We start from the raw sequence: 22,813 nt of genomic DNA, 5'->3' as shown, positions 1-22,813 counted from the left end.
GTTCCACACAACTCAATGGGGTTTTCATTTCTCCATGTGAAGGCAGGGCTTCTAGGACTGTGCGGTGGTCATTCTCACCTCTCCTATCACGGGCAGATGTATCTGAAGCCAGCAGGTTGGGACAGATGAAGTCAAAACAACTGCAAATCAGAAACAAAACAGAAATTGCTGGAAAAACTCAGCAGGTCTGGCAACATCTGAAAAAGCAGAGTTAATGTTTCAGGTCCAGCGACCCTTCAGAACTGGATGAAGGATGAAATCAAGCATGTCTTTTCCTCTTGTTGATTCCCTCACCACCTGCAGCAGAACTAGTCTAGCAGCACTGTCCTTTAGGACTCCACCAGCTCAATCAGTAGCCCTGCTAATGAGCCTCTCTTGGTGATGGACATTGAAATCCCCATCCAGAGTACATTTTGTGCCCTTGCCTCTCAGTGCTTCCTCCAGGTGTGTTCAACACAGATGAGTGCAGATCATCCACCGAGGGAGGGGGTACATGGTTCTCAGCAGGAGGTTTCCTTGCCCATGTTTAACCTGAAGCCACGGGGCTTCATTGGATCTGGAGTCAATGTTGGGGACAACTTCTGACTGTGTACCATCGTGCTGTCACTTTTTTCTGGGTCTGTCCTGCTGGTGGGACAGGCCATATCCAGGATTGGTGATGGTGGTGTCTGTGATATTGTCTGTAAGGTTCGATTCCATGAGGAAAAGATGTCAATCTGTTGTTTACCTCGTCTGTAAGAGAGCTCTCACAACTTAGTACTCGACTGAATATTTTAATCAAGATTTTGCAGAGTAGACAGGGCTCTGTTTGTCTTTCTCTTATCCAAGTGTTATGTCCAGTTTCATACCTTGAGATTTTTCAGCAGTTGATGCAACAATAGACAATAGGTGCAGGAGTAGGCCATTCTGTCCTTCGAACCTGCACCACCATTCAATATGATCATGGCTGATCATCCTTAATCAGTATCCTGTTCCTGCCTTATCTCCATAACCCTTGATTCCACTATCCTTGAGAGCTCTATCCAACTCTTTCCTAAATGAATCCAGAGACTGGGCCTCCACCGCCCTCTGAGGCAGAGCATTCCACACAGCCACCACCCTCTGGGTGAAGAAGTTTCTCCTCATCTCTGTCCTAAATGCTCTACACCGTATTTTTAAGCTGTGTCCTCTGGTTCGGCACTCACCCATCAGCGGAAACATGTTTCCTGCCTCCAGAGTGTCCAATCCTTTAATTATCTTATCTTATATGTCTCAATCAGATCCCCTCTCAATCTTCTAAACTCAAGGGTATACAAGCCCAGTCGCTCCAGTCTATCAGTGTAAGGTAGTCCCGCCATTCCAGGAATTGACCTCGTGAACCTACGTTGCACTCCCTCAATAGCCAGAATGTCATTCCTCAAATTTGGAGCCCAGAACTGCACACAATACTCCAGGTGTGGTCTCACCAGGGCCCTGTACAGCTGCAGAAGAACCTCTTTGCTTCTATACTCAATCCCTCTTGTTATGAATGCCAGCATACTATAAGCCTTCTTCACTACCTGTTGTACCTGCATGCTTACCTTCATTGACTGGTGTACAAGAACACACAGATCTCTCTGTACTGCCCCTTTACCTAAATTGATTCCATTTAGGTAGTAATCTGCCTTCCTGTTCTTGCCACCAAAGTGGATAACCATAAATTTATCCACATTAAACTGCATCTGCCATGCATCTGACCACTCACCTAACCTGTCCAGGTCACCCTGTAATCTCCTAACATCCTCATCACATTTCACCCTGCCACCCAGCTTAGTACCATCAGCAAATTTGCTAATGTTATTACTAAGACCATCTTCTATATCATTAATATATATTGTAAAAAGCTGCGGTCCCAGCACTGATCCTTGTGGTACCCCACTGGTCACTGCTTGCCATTCCGAAATGGAGCCGTTTATCACTACTCTGTTTCCTGTCAGCCAACCAACTTTCAAGCACTTTGCCCCCAATACCATGTGCCCTAATTTTGCTCACTAACCTCCTGTGTGGGACTTTATCAAAAGTTTTCTGAAAGTCCAGGTACACTACATCTACTGGATCTCCCTCATCCATCTTCAGAGTTACATCCTCAAAAGATTCCAGAAGATTAGTCAAGCATGATTTCCCCTTCATAAATCCATGCTGACTCTGACCTATCCTGTTACTACTACGCAGATGTGTCGTAATTTCATCCTTTATAATAGACTCCAGCATCTTTCCCACCACTGAGGTCAGACTAACTGGTCTATAATTTCCTGCTTTCTCTCTCGCTCCTTTCTTAAAAGGTGGTACAACATTAGCCACCCTCCAATCTGCAGGAACTGATTCCGAATCTATCGAACTCTGGAAAATAATTACCAACGCATCCACGATTTCTCGAGCCACCTCCTTCAATACCCTGGGATGTAGACCATCAGGCCCTGGGGACTTATCAACCTTCAGACCTAACAGTCTCTCCAACACCAATTCCTGGCAAATATAAATTCTCTTCAGTTCAGGTCCTTCAGCCACTGTTACCTCAGGGAGATTGCTTGTGTCTTCCCCAGTGAACACAGATCTGAAGGACCAATTCAATTCTTCTGCCATTTCTTTGTTCCCCGTAATATATTCCCCTGTTTCTGTCTTCAAGGGCCCAATTTTAATCTTAACCATTTTTTTGCCTTTCACATACCTAAAAAAGCTTTTACTATCCTCCTTTGTATTTTTGGCCAGTTTACCTTCGTACCTCATTTTTTCTCTGCATATTTCCTTCTTCGTAATCCTCTGTTGTTCTTTAAAAGCTTCCCAATCCTCCGTTTTTCCACTTATCTTTGCTATGTTACACTTTTTCTTTTAATTTTATATATTTCTTAACTTCCCTCGTCAGCCGCAGCCACCAATGCCTCCTCCTAGAATCTTTCTTCCTTTTTGGAATGAAATTATCCTGCATCTTCTGCATTATACACAGAAATATCTGCCATTGTTCCTCTACTGTCATCCCTGCTAAGGTATTGCACCATTGAACTTTGGTCAGCTCCTCCCTCAGAGCTCCATAGTTCCCTTTTTTCAACTGAATTGGCTTACTGCACCATTTCAGAAGTATTTCAATTAAAATAAGCCACATTGCTCTTCATCTGGAGTTATGTGTAGGTAATGGTAGTTTTCCTTCCCTAAAAGTTGGAGTGAACTTTTTTTTAATGACAATTGAACGTTTAAGTCCAGATATTAACTGAGTTCAAATTTCACCAACCACCATGATGGGATTCAAACCTGAGTTTCTGAAATACTAGTTCAGTGACAATATCACTTTACTATAACCTCTTTTTTATATATCATCCATATCTCCAATGCATACAGTAAGCCTGGTAACAATACTGCCATATAGACCCATGCTGCCAAATTTAAAGTCTTTTTCAGCAAACATTCTGTTCTTTAGATGGTCAAAAACTGGGCTGGCTCAATGGTGACAATGTTGAAAGGAGGCTCCCAAGATATGAAAATTGATCCATGTTATCCAGTGGCTCTAGGAGTTACTGAATCACATGTGTGAGATGTTCTTGAATGGGGACAAATGAAAAAGCTCAAAGGAAAGTAGGCAGACCAACGGATAAATGAAGGTCAAAGTCCAACATTAACCTTGTAACCATAGTTGTGGGTATGTTCGCTGAGCTGGGAAGTTGATTTGTAGACATTTCGTCCCCTGTTTATGTGACATCTTCAGTGCTTTGGAGCATCCCGTGAATTGCTGCTGTACTGTGTCTTCTGGCAATTGTTTGGTTCCATTCCTTTTGTTTCCACTTGCCGGTTCCGATAGTTCATTGTAGTGCCAAGTATATTACGTCTAGGTCAATGTGCTTCTTGATGGAGTTCGTGGATGAGTGCCATCCTTCTAGAAATTCTCTGGCTGTCCTTCGTTTAGCTTGTCCTATGATCTTTGTGTTGTCCCAGTTGAATTTGTGATACTTGGCATCTGTGTGTATGGCTCCTTGGGACAGCTGGTTGTGGCGTTTAATGGCTAGATGATGTTTGTGGATGCGGACTGCTAGTTGTCTTCCTGTTGGTCCTCTGTAGGATTTGGTGCAGTCTGCATGGAATCTTGTAAATTACATCAGTCTTGCACATGTTTGGTATAGGGTCTTTTGTTCTGGTGAGTTGTCTTAGCATGGCTGTCAGTTTATGGGCTGTCATGAATCTGAGTGGTCGGAGAAGTCTGGCTGTTAGTTTTTTATATAATGTAGCGTGGCTACTGTGTGGGGTCATGGTATGTCCTCATCGCATTGTTTGTCTGCTAGGCATTTGCAGAGGTATCTGTTCTTGAATATTTACGCAATCTTTATGCAGAATTAAATGTGTGACCTAAAGAACAGATGGTTTTGACCCAGCGACAGTGAAGGAACAGCAATATGTTTCCAAGTCAGCATGGTGAGTGATGTAGATGGTTGTGTTTCCATGTATCTGTTGCCCTTGTACTTTAAGGTGAAGTGGTGATGAGTTTGGAAAGTGCTGTCTAAGGATCGTTGCTAAATTTCTGCAGTGCCTCTTGTAGATAGTATGCACAGCTGCAACTGAGTATCAGTGATGGAGGGAGTGGATGTTTATGAATGTGGTACAAACCAAGCAGTCTGCTTTGTTCTGGATGGTTTCAAGCTTCTTGAATGTTGTTGGAAATACACTCATCCTGGCAAGTGGGGAGTATTCTATCACACTCCTGACTCGTACCTTGTAGCTGGTGGACAGGCTTTGAGGATTCAGGAGATAAGTAATTCGTTGCAGTATTCCTAGCCTCTGAACTGCTGTCATAGCCACTGTGTTTTTGTGATGAGTCTAGTTGAGTTTTTGGTCAATGGTAACTCCAAGGTTATTGATAGTGGGTGATCTAGCAATAATAACACCATTGAATGTCAAGGATTGGGGGTTAGACATAGAACATACATAGAACAGTACCACACAGTACAGGTCCTTCGGCCCTTGATATTGTGCCGACCTTTTATCCTACTCTAAGATCAAACTACCCTACACACCCTTCATTTTACTATCATCCATGTACTATCCAAGAATTATTTAAATGTCCCTAATACCACTGCTGGCAGTGAATTCCATGCACCACCACTCTCTGTGTAAAGAACCAACCTGACATTTCCCCAAAACCTTCCTCCAATTACCTTAAAATTATGCCCCCTTGCGATAGCCATTTTGGCTATAGTTAGAAAATGTCGCTGACTATTTATTCAATCTATACCTCTCATCATTTTGTATGTCTCTATCAAGTTGCCTATCACTCTTCTTCACTCTACTGCAAAAAGCCTTAACTCCCTCAGCCTTTCTTCATGAGACATGCCCTCCAGTCCAGGCAGCATCCTGGTAAATATCCTTTGCACACTCTCTAAAGCTTCCATGTCTCTCCTATAATGAGGCAACCAGAACTAAACACAATATTCCAAGTGTGGTCTAACCAGGACTCTATACAGCTGCAGCATAACCTTGAGGCTCTTAAAGTCAATCCCCTTGCTACTGAAAGACAACACACCATGTGCCTTCTTCACAACTCTGCAAACTTTGGTGACAAATTTGATGAATCTATGGACATGGATCTCAATCCCTCTGTTCCTTCACACTGCCAAGAATCACACCTTTAAAATGTATTTTGTAGTCAAATTTGACCTTCCAAAATGAAACAATTCACACATTTCCAGGTTGAACTTCATGTGTCACTTATCAGCCCAGTTGCAATCTACAACAGCCCTGGGTTAGATAATCCCTCACTGGAGATGGGCTTTACCTGACATTTTTGAGCTGTGAATGTTACTTGCCACCTTTCAGTCCAAGCCTGAATATTTTCCAGATCCTGTTGTATTTGAATATGAACGGCTTCAGCATCGAGGAGTCACAAATAGTAGTGAACATTGTGCAATCATTGGCGAACATCCACACTTCAGACCTAATGATGGAGTGAAAGTTATTGATGAAGCAGCTGAAGATGGTTGGGCCTAGGACACTACCTGAGGAACTCCTGTAAAGATGTCCCGGAGATGAAATGACTGACTTCCATTAACTACAACCACCTTTCGATGTGCCAGATGTGACTTCAACCAGTGGAAGTCTTGCCCCTGATACTGACTCATTCCACTTTTGCTTGGGTTCCTCGATGCCACACTCAGTCGAATGTGGCCCTTTCCTGATGAAGGGCTCTTGCCCGAAACGTCGATTTCGCTGCTCGTTGGATGCTGCCTGAACTGCTGTGCTCTTCCAGCACCACTAATCCAGAATCCCTGAGGTTAAGGGCTGCCGCTCACATCTTACCTTGGAATTCAGCTTTGTCCAGGTTTGAATCAAAGTGATAATAAGATCAGGAGCTGAGTGGCCCTGACAGAACCCAAACTGAGCATCACTGAACAGGTTATAGCTGAGCAGGTGCTGCTTGATGGCAATGTTGATGACACTTTCCAGCACTAATAATCAAGTATAGACTGATGGTGCAGCAACTGGCTGGGTTGGATTTGTCCTACTTTTTTGTATACACGACATACCAGGGCAATTTCCTACATTGTCAGGTAGATGCCGGTGTTGTAACTATATAAGAGCAGTTTGGCTCAGAGAATGGCAAGTTCTGGAGCATATCTTCAGTATTATTGCCGGAATGTTGTCAGGGCCCGTATCCTTTGCAGTATCCAGTACCTCTAACCGTTTCTTGATATCACTTGGAGTGAATTGAATTGGCTGAAAACTGGTATCTGGAATACTGGGGATCACTTAAGGATACTGAGATATATCATCCATTTGGCACTTCAGACTGAATATTGCTGTGAGTGCCTTATCTTTTGCACTGATGTGTTGTGCTCTTCCATCATTGAGCAGTGAGTTGTTCAATTGTCCACTGCATTCAATATTGGACATGGTAGAACTACAGAGCTTAGATTTAATCCATTGGTTGTGGAATCACTTAACTCTCTGTCACTTGCTGCTTATGCTGTTTGGCACCCAAGTAGTCCTGTATGGTCACGGCACCATGTTGACACCTCATCTTCAGATATGCCTGGTGCTGCAATTGACTTCCCCTCCTGCATTCTCCATTGAACCAGGTTTGATCCCCTAGCATGAAGGTAATGGTTGGGTGATGGATATGCTGGACCATGGTGTAACAGATTGTGTTGGAGTACAGTTCTGTTGCTGTTGGTGCCCACAGTGCCTCATGAATGCCTTTGAATTGTGTCCCATTTAACAAGTCTGCCCCATAGTGCCACACATGTCTTTTTCCCTCTTGTTGGTTTGCTCACCACCAAGCTAGCAGATATATTGTTTAGGACTCCACCAGCTCGATCAGTACTGCTATTGTGAAGCCACTCTTGGTGGTGAATATTGAAATTCCCCCCAGACTACGTTTTATTTACCTTGCTATCCCAGTGCTTCAACTAGGTGTTGTTCACTGAGGAAGGGTGGTATGCGATAATGAGTTTGGGGTTTCCTTGCCCACGTTTAACCTAAAGCTGTGAATCATGCATTCACAAACAAACACACAAATTAACATGATGTTTAAATGAATAGATTCTACCCAGACAAAGTGCTCATTTAACTGGCCATTTGCAAATTAAATAATTTGAGGCAGGGAAGAAAGAGTTGCTCAATAGAGGGAGAAAGAGACAGCAAAATACAAGAACAGAAGCATTAGTTTTGTAAATAGTTGGTAGTTTTAAGATTTCTTTTCTCTTTGAATTTATGCAGTTGCTTAAACTAGGATCAGAAAATAGAAGTAAGTAAGCTTCGTATGATCAGAAAGGAGAGACCACATCTGAAGTGAGGCACAGTATGGGTGAATAAAGCAGAGATTTTGGAGCAGTGTTGGAGCTTGATGCAGACAGGAAGAAGCATTTTGCTTTCATCTTTGGTTCATAGTTTGTAAGGTCTTTTTAACAAGATATATTGAAGCCCAGATCGGGGACTCATTGTAAAGCTGAGTGACATCACGGATAAATCATAAGTTTATTGATTGATATTAGATGCTGCTTTGATTATAGGTTACTTTCAGGTTGAAGCAATTACAGATTTGAAACCAAAAGTCCAATAAGAATTTTAAATAAAATCAAATTAACAACTGGGAACTGGGGTCTCAAACTGGATCCTGTGGGAGAGGAGCCGGCGTTGAGCAGTGAGTGATAAATTTACTTCTGGGTAGATGAGGCTACTCATTTGGGAATCAGCTTGCACTGACTTGTGAGTGATAAAATTAAAATAAACTTCATCCTGAATAGGGAGAAACAATCAGAGTGATGTCATAGGGAAGCAGTGTGGTGATTGGCTGCTTAGGAGCTAGCTTTAGGGACTGAAAGAGGAGCATCAGGAGAGTAACAGTGTGAAGTCCTTTTGATTTGTCGGTTAGGAATAGCAAGAGAGGAGTGATTAATTAGATTGTTGAATAATGGGTAAGGTTGAGTAATTTGTTCTAGGTTAATTTTTTGCAGTTGATAAGGATCATAATGGTAGGAGTACTCAGTCCATGGAATGCTCTTCTTCCAATATGTGAGAAATAGAGATACTTCAAGTGCCCATTGTGAACACATGAAGTGGCTGGAGCTGCAGATGAACTTGCTATGGAGCAGCCATGATGCTAAGGATGCTCTGGATAGTACATTTAGTGAGTTGGTTATACCACAAGTAAGGTAAACACAGGCAGAAAAACATTGGGTAACCACCAGGAAGACTAGTAGGCATGGACAGGTATTGCAAAAGGCCCCTGTGGCCATCCCCTCTCACACAATATTGGATATAGTTGGGGGTATGGATTCTCTACAGCACAGCAGGGGGTGATAACGATTGGGACAGATTTACTGATAGGGGACTAGATTGTTTGGGAAACTGACAGGCAATTCTGTGGCTGCAATTGAGACTCTCAAATGGCATGTTTCCTCCCTGCTACCAGGTTCAGGAATATCTCAGAGTGGCTGCAGGGCACTTTGAAGGGGGAGGGTGAACAGCCAACCCTCGTCGAACTTGTGAACGACGTGGCTAAAAAAAAGGTAACGTGCAGCAGGAAATTAGGGAGTTAGATTATAGATTAAAGAGGAGGACTACAAAAGTTTCACACTTCTGATTACTTAGTGCCATGTGCTACTGAGTATAAGAACAGGAAGTTAAAAATTACACAACATCAGGTTATAGTCCAACAGGTTTATTTGGAAGTACAGGCTGTACTAATTTTCGGAGCACTGCTCCTTCATCAGATCGCTGTGGAGCAGGATCATAAGACAGAATTTATAGCAAAAGAATACAGTGTCATGGAACTGAAACAATGTATTGAACAAACCTAGATTGCTGTTAAATCTTTCATCTTTTAGAATGGGTTGCATGTTTTGGTTCATTAATTTGTAAATCCCAGAACTCCCTTAAGTCACAGTCTCAAGATAACTTGAGGTTTTATAAAAAAAGGGGAGATCTTAGCTCAGACAATGCACTAAAGGTGTGAAGATAGAGTCTGTCTGTATACAAGTCTTGAGTTAGAATGGTACTATTTCCAAATAGAAATTTACAAGCAGTCACATGAATTGCCTGCTTGCAGAATGTGTGCTTTTAAAGGTGTTAGGAGGAAGGTATAGAGAAGATATCAGTGGTAGGTTCTTTGCACAAAGAGTTCTGAATGCATGGAATGCGTTGCCAGTGGTGGTGTGGTGGAAGCAAAGTCATTAGGGACATTTAAGTGACTGCTGGACATGTACATGGACAGCAGTGAATTGAGGGATGTGTAGGTCAGTTTTTTTAAGATTAGGATTAATACTCTGCACAACATTGTGGGCTGAATGACCTGTTCTGTGTTGTACTTTTCTATGTTCTATTTCTATATCTGCAAATGCAAATTCACCCCATAGATTTGTGTCTGTTTGGGCGTGCATGAGACAGAGAGAGAGGGAGTGCGTGTGCATGTGAGTATGTGCGTGTGAGTGCACGCATGAGAGTGTGTGTTTGCGTATGTGCAGGCTTGGTAGGGTGTGTGCGTGAGTGTGACGGAGTCTACGTCTGTGAGAGGGTGTGTGCGTGGGCATGAGTGTTGGGGGTGTATATGTGTGTGTCTGAGAGTGTGCGTATGAAAGGGGTCTGTGTGAGTATGTAAATATGTAAGAGTATGTGTGGATGTGTGCTTGTGTGAGACCGCCTCAGACGACAGACGCGGGATGCAACCGATAGCGTCCCTTCGTTGTGCAGTAATTCCCAGGAGTGGAGAAACTACATCATGTTCTTCTCCGCCTGCAACACATTATTGATGAGGATGAGCATCTCGCCAAGACCTTCCCCACGCTTCTACTTCTTGCCTTTAAACAACGGACAAACCTTAAACAGACCATTGTTTGCAGCAAACTGCCCAGCCATCAGGACAACATCTACCACAACACTATACAACCCTGTCATGGCAACTACTGCAAGACATGTCAGAGTATCAATATGGATACCACCATTATACGTGGGGACACCACCCACCATGTACACGTCAGGTACTCGTGTGACTTGGCTAATGTTGTCTATCTCATACGCTGTAGGCAAGGATGCCCTGAGGCATGGAACAAGCGAGACCAAACATAGAGTCATAGAGATGTACAGCCCAGAAACAGACCCTTCAGTCCAACTTGTCCATGCTGACCAGATATCCAAAAGTGACCTAACCAATGTCCTGTACAACTGCAACATGACCTCACAATTCCTCTTGTCAATGCTCTGACCAATAAAGAAAAGCATATCAAATGCCTTCTACCTGATACTCTAGGTGAGTCATTGCACTGTTGTTAAAGGAAACTAACCGTAGTAATGAGGGAGACTTTCTGCAAAGGGTCTCTGAGTGGGGCAGCACTTTGGGGCCAGCAACCATAATTCTATTAGTTTTGAAATTGTGATGGAAAAGGATAGACCATATCTAAAAACTGAAATTCTAAATTGGAGAAAGGCCAATTTTGACAGTATTAGGCAAGAATTTTCAAAAGCTGTTTGGGGGTAGATATTTGTCGGTAAAGGAACGGCTGGAAAATGGAAAACTAGGAAATGAGATAATGAGAGTCCAGAGAAAGGAAAGGCTGGTAGGTATAGGGAATGCTGGATGACTAAAGAAATTGAGGGTTTGGTTAAGAAAAAGAAGGAAGCATATGTAAGGTATAGACAGGATAGATTGAGTGAATCTTTAGAAGACTATAAAGGAAGTAGGAGTATACTTGAGGGAAATCAGGAGGGCAAAACGGGGACATGAAATAGCTTTGACAAATAAAGTTAAGGAGAATCCAAAGGGTTTTTACAAATACATTAAGGACAAAAGGGTAACCAGGGAGAGAATAGGGCCCCTCAAAGATGAGCAAGGTGGCCTTTGTGTGGAGTCACAGGAGATGGGGGAGATACCAAATGAGTATTTTGTATCAGTATTCACTGTGGAAAAGGACATAGAAAATATAAAATGAAGGGAAATAGATGGTGGCATCTTGAAAAAATGCCCATATGACAGAAGAGGAAGTGCTGGATGTCTTGAAATGCATAAAAGTGGACTTGATCAGGTGTACCCGAGAACTCTGTGGGAAGCTAGGGAAGTGATTGCTGGGCCTTTTACTGAGATATTTGTAATCATCGATAGCCACAGGAGAGGTGCTGGAAGACTGGAGGTAGGCTAATGTGGTGCCACTATTTAAGAAGGGTGGTAAGGATGAGCCAGGGAACTATAGACCAGTGAGCCTGATATCGGTGGTGGCCAAGATGTTGGATGGAATCCTGTGAGACAGGATGTACATGTATTTGGAAAGGCAAGGACTGATTAGGGATAGTCAACATGGCTTTGTCCATGGGAAATCACATCTCACAAACTTGATTGAGTTTTTTGAAGAAGTAACAATGAGGATTGATGGGGGCAGAGCAGCAGATGTGACTATATGCACTTCAGTAAGGCATTCAATAAGACTGGTTAGCAAGGTTAGATCTCATGGAATACAGGGAGAACTAGCAATTTGGATACGGAACTGGCTCAAAGGTAGAAGACAGAGGGTGATGGTGGAGAGTTGTTTTTCAGACTGGTGGCCTGTGACCAGTGGAGTGCCACAAGGATCTGTGCTGGGTCCACTACTTTTCATCATTTATATAAATGATTTGGATGTAAGCATAAGAGGTATAGTTACTAAGTTTGCAGATGACATGAAAATTAGAAGTGTAGTGGACAGTGAAGAGGGTTACCTCAGATTACAACAGGATCTGGACCAGATGGACCAATAGGCTGAGAAGTGGCAGATGGAGTTTAATTCAGATAAATGTGAGGTGCTGCATTTTGGGAAAGCAAATCTTAGCAAGACTTATACACTTAATGGCAAGGTCTTAGGGAGTGTTGCTGGACAAAGAGACCTTGGAGTGCAGGTTCATAGCTCCTTGACAGTGGAATTGCAGGTAGATAGGATAGTGAAGAAGCATTTGGTATGCTTTCCTTTATTGGTCAGAGTATTGAGTACAAGAGTTGGGGAGGTCATGTTGCGGCTGTACAGGACATTGGTTAGGTCATTGTTGGAATTTTGCGTGCAATTGTAGTCTCCTTCCTATCGGAAAGATGTTGTGAAATTGGAAAGGGTTCAGAAAAGATTTACAAGGATTTTGCCAGGATTGGAGGATTTGAGCTATAGGGAGAGATTGAATAGGCTCGGACTGTTTTCCCTGGAGCGTCGGAGATGGAGGGGTGACCTTATAGAGGTTTATAAAAGTATGAGGAGCATGGATAGAATAAATAGACAAAGCCTTTTCACTGGGTGGGAGAGTCCAGAATTAGAGGGCATAGGTTTAGGGTGAGAGTGAAAGATCTAAAAGAGGCCTAAGGAGCAACGTTTTTAGAGGGTGGTACATGTATGGAATGAGCTGCTAAAGGAAGTGACTGAATACAATTGGAACATTTAAAAGGCAGCTGGATGGGTATATGAATAGGAAGGTTTTGGAGGGATATGGGCCAGGTGCTGGCAGGTGGGACTAGATTGGGTTGGGATATCTTGTCGGCATGGACGAGTTGGACCGAAGGGTCTGTTTCCGTGCTGTACATCGTCATGATTCTATGATTATAAATGAAGCCATCTTGCTATAGCTTAGAAGTTTAAAAAAAAAGTGATCACTTTGCTGAGATTATATTATAGGCCTTTCAATCAGAGGGAGATAATGGAGCAGGCATATAGGTAAATCACAGAAAAGTGTGAGAGGAGTAGTACAAGATTTCAACTTTGCTAACATCAACTGAGCTTGCATTAGTGTGAAAGGATTAGATGGGTGGAATTTTCAAAGTCCTTCCAGGAGAGTTTTATATGCCAGTATGTCGATATTCCTACTAGAGGTGAGTTAGTGCTAGATTTAATCCTCTGGAAAGAAACTGGTCAAGTGATTGATGTCTCATTGGGTGAGGAATTTGGTGATATGACCATAACTTTGAACGTTTCAAAGTCATTATGGAAAGAGGTAAGGATAATGTAGAAATTAAGTATCCAAATTGGGGGAAGGCCAATTTCATTATCATTAGATAAGATCTGGCGAATATCGACTGGGAGCAGCTATTTGCAGGTCTGTCTATGCTGTGATTGGTGCAATTAGGGAGTCCGACTGACAGATGTAAACAGGAGTGTCAGGAGTTATATTCAGTCTCAGAGGCTGGCTCTGCGCTAGCTCGATCAGTGTCATGTACTATGCACATGTAAATAAAAGGTGACTTAATGATGGGATACTAGTCTTTGTGCAGTTATTTCAGTGGCGACAAGAGTGGGATTAATGATGTGACCATGCAAAAGCACCTTCTAGCTGAAACTCAGCTGGATTTCAAATACTACAACTGGCTTTATTAGAAAACGTGGCAAATGGAGCAAGGTATACCAATAGAAGTGGACACCCAGACAACTGAGCTTGGGGGACAAGGCAATTGTATAGCCTCATTCATGACATATACTGAACAGTTTAGGGCTATACTCTCTGGAATTTAGAAGAATGAGGGGAGATGAAATTGAGGTATTAAAGATGATAAAAAAAAGTGTGGATAAAATAGGCATGGAGTGGATGCTTCATCTCTTGAGGTCATAGTCTTAGGATAAGGGGTATCAAATTTAAAACAGAGTTGTGGAGAAATTACTTCTGTGGAATTCGCTACTCCAAAGTGTGGTAGATGCTTGGACAATAAGTAAATTGAAGGATTTTTAATTGGAAATGGGTTGAAAGGATATGGACAGAAGGCAGGAAAATAGGAGGAAGGAACATATCAGCCATGATCAAATATATATATACTCTTAAAGTTATCAAAGTACAGAACTACAGAAAAATAGAAATAATATCACGTTATTATATTACAGTAAAGTTAACAATAAACTGCTTATGACTCTTCAAGATGGTCATCTCATATTTACTAAATTTAACCAGAATTAGAATAAACTTAAATTAAATAAAGTAGTATTAAATTAAATTACAATTCACTAAGATTGAACTACATTACTTTACACTACATTACATTACATTACTCCACTTGCTGCACCTCCACCGAAACTCCCGTCCATGGGAGCAACAGTTATTATATCCATATTTAATAGACCTCCATCCCTGGGACCACCATATATGGCCCTTGTGGCAAAATAAAAGCCCTAATCAGTACCATCGATAGGTCCATGTTGATGTAATTTGGAAAGGGCCACCATGTCTTATAAAACTGCTCTATTCCATGGTACACCATATTTGTCAGGTAACCTTGAGGGACGTGCCCAATCACAAGTCTGCCCAATCTTGAAAGACCTTTTTCTGATAGCTAATTAATTAGGATTTTCTTCCTCGCACAACATGTAAGAACATTAAATAACCTGTTCCCGTGTTTACCCAAAGAGGGCAGACTCAGTCGTCCCAAAAGAAGGGATACCATTGACTTCCATTCCTAGGATCTTCTCCAGCTCATTCATTATGGCACACCAGCATCTGTGAATCTTATAGCAGGACCAAAAGCAATGTGTAAGGGTGCCTATACTAATTTTACATTTAGGATATTTTGGAGAAGATACTTTCTTAAACTTTGCTAACCTCTTTGGTGCCCTGTGGGCCCTGTGAAGAATCTTCAATTGTATCGCTTGTGCTATTATTGCATATTGAAATTTTCTTTACATTCCCCCCTATATCCTCTTATATTTCTGATAAGATTTCTTTACCTAACTCCTGATTCCAGATCTCATGGAGTCTCTCCATATCCCCAAAGGCATTGCCCCTCTGCAGATGATATATGATACTAACCGAGAGAGCGCCCCCACATCATAGCACTCTTCTTTCTATATTCGACTTGTAGGCTTGGCCAAGAGCGTGGTCTTCCTCTGTATATAATCCCTAACCTGGAAGTATTGGAAAAGGTTCCTATTAGGGATCCTGTATTTCTGATTTAACTGGATGAAAGACATCAAGACCTCTCCCTCGAATAAATCTCCCAAACAGGCGATTTCCTTACCCTTCCATGCTCAAAGCTGGAGTCCAGTGACTCTGGTCTAAATCCTGGGGCTCCCACTAATGGGGTGAACGGCGAAGTCTTAAGCAAATTGCCCTCACCCTGCCGCATTATCCTCCATGCTTTCACTATATTTATAATAATCTGTGCTCAACCACAGATCTCATCATATTCATTAACAATAAGTTGATGAGGGGACATATCACCTGCGAGGCATCAACATCAAGCCATATCGACCTCAAGTCCTTACACACCCATTTACCCAAATATGACAGCAGAGTACCTATTTGGTATCTCTTCAGATTTGGGAGGTTCCCCACCCATATCCTGTGGTAGTTGCAACTTGGTAAATTTAATTAGGGGGTGCCTACGGCACCAAATAAATGATCCAAGCCAACTGGCAAACTGCCACAGCACCTGTTTGGGTAATAATAACAGGAGCATCGTCAAGGGATATAATAACCGAGGAAGAACATTCATTTTAATCAAGGCTATGTGACCTAACCATTAAATGGGTAGTCCTTCCCACCGCTGCATGTCCTGCTTTATTCTCTCAAACAACTGTACAAAGTTAGTTCTGTACAGCTGACAAAAGACAGGTGTAATAAAAATTCCCGATAGAGGAAACCTTTCTGTGACCACCTAAAAGAAAACTCCATTCCGTCCTCCAGCTTTGGTACTTCCACCCATCCCCCCAGGGACATGACTTCTGACTTTACAAAATTTATCCTGAATCCCGAAAAACTGCCAAATAATTTAATTTTTTGTATTAGCCGGGGTACGGACTTTTCCGGGTTAGCCAAACAGAAGGACATCATCCGCATAAATAGTAATTTTGATTTCCCCAATTCCTACCTTTGATACAACTATTTCAGGGTTCTTTCAGATGGCCTACACCAACAGTTCAAGTACCATGGTAAACAGCAGTGGCGAGAGAGAACATCCATGTGCACTGCCTCTTATCACACCAAAATTGCTCGATTTAACCCCATTCATGATAACTGCTACCTTGGGGGTCTCTGTGTAACACTGCCACCCACTGGCAAAGGCCCCTCCTAGACCAAAGAGATACAACCATTCCACCTTTTCTGCAGCCAGGGAGACCACTAAGCCTGGAATCAATCTCTGCTGACATTTTTGCACTATGTTCAGTACCCGCCTGATATTGTTGGAGGAGCTGCAGCCCTTGATAAAATCCATCTGGTCCTCTTTTATAATAACAGACAACGCCTTTTTCAACCTCAGAGCCAACGTCTTTGATAAAAGTTTGAAGTCCACATTCAATAACGCGATTGGTCTATATGATGTGCAATCCTTAGGGTCTTTCTCTTTCTTTAAACTAAGGGAGATATTGGCTTCCCTAAGAGAGGGTGGAAGGCAGTCCTGGCTATACAAATGACTATACATCTCCAGACGTGGTTTAGCTAACATGTATAAACACCTTGTAAAATTCAGTCAGGAACCCATCTGGACCGGGTGCCTTGCCACCTTGGAGCTGCCTTACTGCCTCTTGCACCTCCTGTATCGTCACAGTTGACAATGTGAGACTGTGGCAAAAGTCAAACAGCTGGTAGCGATGGGAAAACCAAATGGCCACCACAACCAGAATTGAAACCTTTCTGGACTCAGCCAGACCAGAACACCGCATATTATTATGGGGAGCAAGAGTGATTGTCCCGAGCAAAGGTCACTGCCAGATACTAACTGAACTCCACCAGGGTCTTCTAGGAGTTTCCTAAAATGAAGATATTGGCAAGAAGTTATGTCTGACGGCCAGAAATGGATGCTGACATGGCTGCATTGGTGGGGCTGTGCCCATAGTGCCAACAAGGACAAAAATTACCACCAGCAGCTCCCCCACATTTGTGGAAATGGCCAGTTATTTCAGGAAGTTGACACACCACACTTCATTCTAAATTTGCATTGCCTCCATGGGACAGAGAAAATTCCAGCCAGAATTGCAGAACAGTTCTGATAATAAACTTTTGACCTGCAATATTAACTTTGCTTCTCTCTCCACAGACACTGCTAGGTCTGCAGGTTATTTTCAGCTTTTCCTGTTTTTATTTCAGACTAACGCATCTGGATTTGTTCTGTCATCTTGTTTTGAAAATGTCAATTTGTTTTGCAAATTACCTCTGCTCCCTAACCATCTTTCATGGCTGCTATTAGCACTGAATATACTCATCCCATACCTCTGTCAAGGGATTTATTTGTTTCAAGCCCATTGATTACCATTTGACTGGATGGTGGTATTAGTATCCAAGTCCGTCAGATGGTTCTTTTTTGTTTTTAAGCCTTACTCCAGCAATCATTCAATGGTGACCACTGAATCATTCAATCAGACCATTAACTAAGGCCCTGTCTGTTTATTCATATGGATTTAATAGATCCTAAGACAAAACGCAGAGAACAAAAGGAGAATTTTTCCAGGCATGGATCTCGATTTTGTGCACAAGAGATTGTTCATTACAGGTTTGGCTCTTTTAATTTTTTTTTTGGCAAAGCCAATGTTCACTATATTTTCTTGTCAACCTGTTCAGCGATGTTATTTTACACCTCTGAAGCAGCTGAGATTTGAACCCAGACCTCTTGGCTTAGAGATAGAGACGCTACCACTGTGCTGCAAGAGCTCCCCCACCCACACAAGTCAGCATTTATTGTCCATTCACAAATTGCTCACCATTTTATTCCATGCAAACCAGTTGGAATAATATTGGAAGCGATGCCTGTTCCAATACTTAAAACTGACTTGCAATTCCAGCTTCATCTACTGACATTTGTTCCATATTTCCTCTTTTGGTAGCCTTCTGTCACATAAGATCATTACTTACACTATGGTGGTCAAATCTGTTAAAAATCATCTGGTGTGGCCCAGAAGCTGCACTCTGACAAGGCAGTCTCTGCTTCCGTTGCTGCAGAAGAAGACACGATTGAAAAGGTGTTGGTTGCTCTGGTCTTGGTTTTCTCTGGTCCCCTCTTCTCAGCAGCTGAGCTTTTTGTTTTCACTCACCACTTCTAATGACCTTACACACAGTCACCTTCCAGAGATCCCAGCCATCAGTGACTGTCCCCCATGATGCAGAAATTCACCAAAGATCCTTGGATAGCACTTTAAAACCCACAACCACTTCTATCAGGGCAGTAGATACAAAGGAACATCACTTACAAGTTCCCCCGCAAGTTACTCACCATCCTGACTTGGCAATATATCACTGTTCCTTTACTGTCGCTAGGTCAAAAATCATGAATTCCCTCTCTATGGGCATTGTGGGTCAACCTACAGCACATGCACTGCAGTGGTTCAAGTAGGCTGCTCACCACCACTTATCAAGGGTAACTAGGGGCAGGCAATAAATGCAGACCCAGATGGAGAGGCCCATGTCCCACAACATTATTTTGAGAATGAGTAGGACAGTTCTCACTGATGACCTGACCAACATTTATCCTTCAATCCATTTCTCTGAATCACATGGTTGGCACAGTGGCTAAGTGGTTAGCACTGCTGCCTCAGTGGCAGGGACCTGGGTTTGATTCCAGCCCTGGGTGACTGTCTGTGTGGGTTTACTCTGGTTTCTACCCCCAGTCCAAAGATGCGCAGGCCAGGTGAATTGGCCATGCTAAATTGCCCATGGTGTTCAGAGGTGGGTAGGTTAGGTGCATTAGTCAGGGGTAAATGTAAGGGAAGGGGTCTGGGTGGGATACTCTTCGGTAGGTCAGTGTGGACCTGCTGGGCCGAAGGGCCTGTTTCTATGCTGTAGGGATTCTATGATATGGACATTTGTGTCCAATATGGCTACTGTGTTTTCTACAACAGTCACTTTGTGTTTCTCTCCAGCTGTCTGCTTAGAAGCCATCCAAACAAGAGCCACAACCAGTGCCAGAAGGAGGCGCGTCCTGAATTATTTCCAGCTAGAATGGGGGAGGGGGTGAGGGAAAGCATTGAACCTCTTGCTGTTGGTCCCCATCTGATACACACTGGCCGTTGAACCTCCTGACACCCAATGAATTTTAAGTATTTTGTAACCCAGAGAATGAACTACCTGACATTGGTGTGTCGGAGGAATTTCCAAGCCAATACTTAACCTGTTCGACCACACATTCTGGGGCCACCACTTGTGGTGTGTGAACTTGAACCCAAAGCTTTTGGCTATGAGGTGGAGAAGCTACCCACTGTGCCACAAGACCTCCCTACAACAAGACCACACTTTCAAAGTTATTTATTGGTAAAGCGATTTGGGGTTCCTGAGGTTGTGAAAGCTATGAGAAACAAAGCAATTTATTTATGTGGTATTGTCAATAGTGAGTAAACTGCCAGCCATTTTCCAATCTGACAAAAGTAAAGTAAGGTGCAAACTTTAGAGGCTGTAAAGCACTCTAGGATGTCCGGAGGTGTTGAATAGTGAGAGAGAAATGGGAGTATTATAATCAGATTGAGGGGTTTACAATGTTCTGTACTCATGGAAGGTGATCCCATATATAAATAAAGTTATTTCTTTTACTATTGTGGAAGAATGTCAAATATCGAAGAATTCTTGATCCTGGGGCTATTGAACAGAAACGTAACCATATAAATAAGGTGGCGACAAGAGCAGGTTAGAGGCTAGGATTCCTACAGTGAGTAATTCATCTTCTCATTCTTCAAAGTCTATCCACCATCGACAAGGCATAAGTCAGGAGTGTGGCAGAATACTAGTCAAGTCTTGTCTAGATGAGTGCATTTATACAGCTTGCACCTTCATAGAGCAACATTTGCATTGCAAAATCTCCCAAGGTATTTTAGAGGACTGTTATTGGACAAAAATTGACATTTAATTACTAAAGGAGGTGTTGGGACATCATCAAAAGGTTGGTGGGAAGGGAGGTTTAAAGCAGCACCTTAAAGAAGAGAGAGATAGAGTGGTTTGGGGAAGGAGTTCCAGAGCTTGAAGCCCAGATGCCTGAAGGCATGGCCGCCAGTGTAGAGTGACTGAAATCAGGACATGCTCAGCAGTCAGAATTGGAAGAATGTGGAGATCTGAAGTACAGTGGAACTGGGCCAGATCAGAGAGGTGGGATTGGGAAGAGGACATGGAGGAATTCACAGAATGATAAAAACCTTCCAGTGTAAAAGGCGGCTATTTGGCCTATTGTGTCTGCACTGGCTCTCCAAATGAACATCATGACTTAGTGCCAACTGCCTGCCTTTCCCTCAAAGCCCTGCATGATGTATCTATTAAAATAGAGTTAAAAATCACACCAACACCAGGTTATAGTCCAACATGTTTATTTGTAAGTACTTGCTTTCGGAGCGCTGCTCCTTCGTAAGGTATCTAGTAGAGCAGGATCATAAGACACACAATTTATGGCACTAGATCATAGTGCCATGCAACCTACAGAATATATTGAATAATTCTAGATTGCTGTTAAGTCTTTCATCTTTTAGAAAGGGTTACAGGTTTCAATTAATTTGTGTGTAAATTCCAGAACGTCTTTCAAATCACATTCCAGACACAACTTAAAGTTTTATTTAAAAAGTGACATCTCAGCTCAGACAATGCATTAATCTCGCACCTTTAGAGTCTTTTTATATTCCAATCTTGAGTCAGACTGGTTCTATTTTCAAAATATGAATTCATAAAATGTCACATGGATTGACTGCCTACAGATTGTGTTTTTGAACAAAATAGAATGTAACTGCAAATACAATTCTGCAAATGAAAGTTTGCCTCATTGTCTATCCCATATGCTGCAGGCAAGGATGCACAGAAGCATGGTACATTGGCAAGACCATGCAAATGCGAAGACAAGTGATGAAGGGACACCACGCAACAATCGCCAGACAACGAGCGATTTTCCCTCCCAGTTGGGGAACATGTCAGCAGTCAGGGCCATTCGGCCTTCGATCTTAAGGTCACCGTCCTCCAAGGTAGACTTCAGGATACGCAACAATACAGAGTGCCCAAGCAGAGGCTGACAGCCAAGTTTGATGCCCATGAGGAGAGCCTCAACTGGGATCTGGGATTCATGTCACACGACAGGTGACCCCAATCCGAAATACACTCACACATACCCACAACCTTACATACTCACACATCCATACACAGGCTCTCTCTCAGACACATACATACACCCACCCCCATACTCACACCCTCTCATGCACACACTACCAAGCATTCACATGCATACACACACATGCATTCTCTCCCACAAACACACACTCTCTCTCCCTCACAAGTACGCACACACACATATAAATCTATAGGGTGAATTTCATTTGCAGAATTGAATTTGCAGGTACATTCTATTTTGTTCTAAAAGCAAACAATCTGCAAGCAGTTAATCCAGGTGACATTTTATAAATTTCTATTTTGGAAATAGAACCAAACTGACTCAAGATTGGAATACAAACTCTAACCTTACACCTTTACTGCATTGACTGAGCTGAGATGTCACCTTTTTTAAATAAAACCTTGTGTTATCTCGGGAATGTGACTTGAAAGAAGTTCTGGGATTTATATACTGATGAATTGAAACCTGCGACCCATTCTAAAAGATGAAAGTCTTAACAGCAATCAAGGTTTGTTCAATATATTGTGTCAGTTGCATGACACTATGAGCTTGTGCTACAAATTCCGTGTCTTATGATCCTGCTTCACGAGTTACCTCACGAGGGAGCTGCGCTCTGAAAGCTAGTACTTCCACATAAACTCGGACTGTAACCTGGTGTTGTGTGATTTTTAACTTTGTCCACCCCAGTCCAACAACAGAACCTCCTCTTCATGTCTATTAAAACATTCATCCGTTTCCCTCTTGAATGCCTCATCTGAACCATATTCTAAGTGCACCTCCTCCACACTTGCAGGCAGTGTTTCCCCCCATCCTCCCACCACTCTTGCTTTTTTTTGCCATAAATCACTGAGTCTGTGCCTTCTGGGCTTTTTGATTCTTCCAGAAGCCCCGATCAGCTCCTGGGGCATAGTTCCCTGTCAACGGTTGTGTTGCAGAGAAAAAAAACTTACCAGTCAGTTTGGGCACAGCAAGATCCCGTCAGCTACCAAACATGACCGTGGCCCGATAAAACAAATACAAGAATACCGGGGACCTCAGCAGTTCGAGGCAGCATCTGTGGAGAGACAGAGTTAACGTTTCGAAACCGATGACCTGATAAACTGTTTGAATTATGTTGGTTGAAGGTTATGGGCGTTTGTTGTTTTGTTTTTCATTCAGACTCATCCGTGACCTGTGTTTTCTGGGTGTAGTGAATACTCGATTGCCAGTGAATTTATGCAGCCCGCAGGCGGCGCCTGGTCCCTGCCTCCCTGTGAGCGGGTGGAGAATGAGGAAGGCTTTAGTGGGGCGGGGGCATTTCAGCAGCGCCGCCTTCCACCCAACCTCCGT

The 22,813-nt window shown here is 42.7% G+C and overlaps 1 long non-coding RNA gene across 1 annotated transcript; it reads right to left on the bottom strand.

Annotated features, from left to right (window-relative positions):
* Positions 1-9,152: 9,152 nt before the first annotated feature.
* Positions 9,153-22,728, bottom strand: LOC140494416 (uncharacterized). The gene is made up of 3 exons (XR_011963956.1): positions 22,656-22,728; positions 22,435-22,538; positions 9,153-10,292 (listed from the first exon to the last, which is right to left on the bottom strand). It is a non-coding gene; the product is annotated as an uncharacterized lncRNA (long non-coding RNA).
* Between the last annotated feature and the right edge of the window lie 85 nt (positions 22,729-22,813).

This window comes from Chiloscyllium punctatum, chromosome 2 (assembly GCF_047496795.1).
Source record: "Chiloscyllium punctatum isolate Juve2018m chromosome 2, sChiPun1.3, whole genome shotgun sequence".
Classification (NCBI taxonomy): Eukaryota; Metazoa; Chordata; class Chondrichthyes; order Orectolobiformes; family Hemiscylliidae; genus Chiloscyllium; species Chiloscyllium punctatum.
The sequence above is the reverse complement of the archived record's forward strand: the minus strand, read 5'-3'. Positions and strand labels throughout refer to the sequence as shown.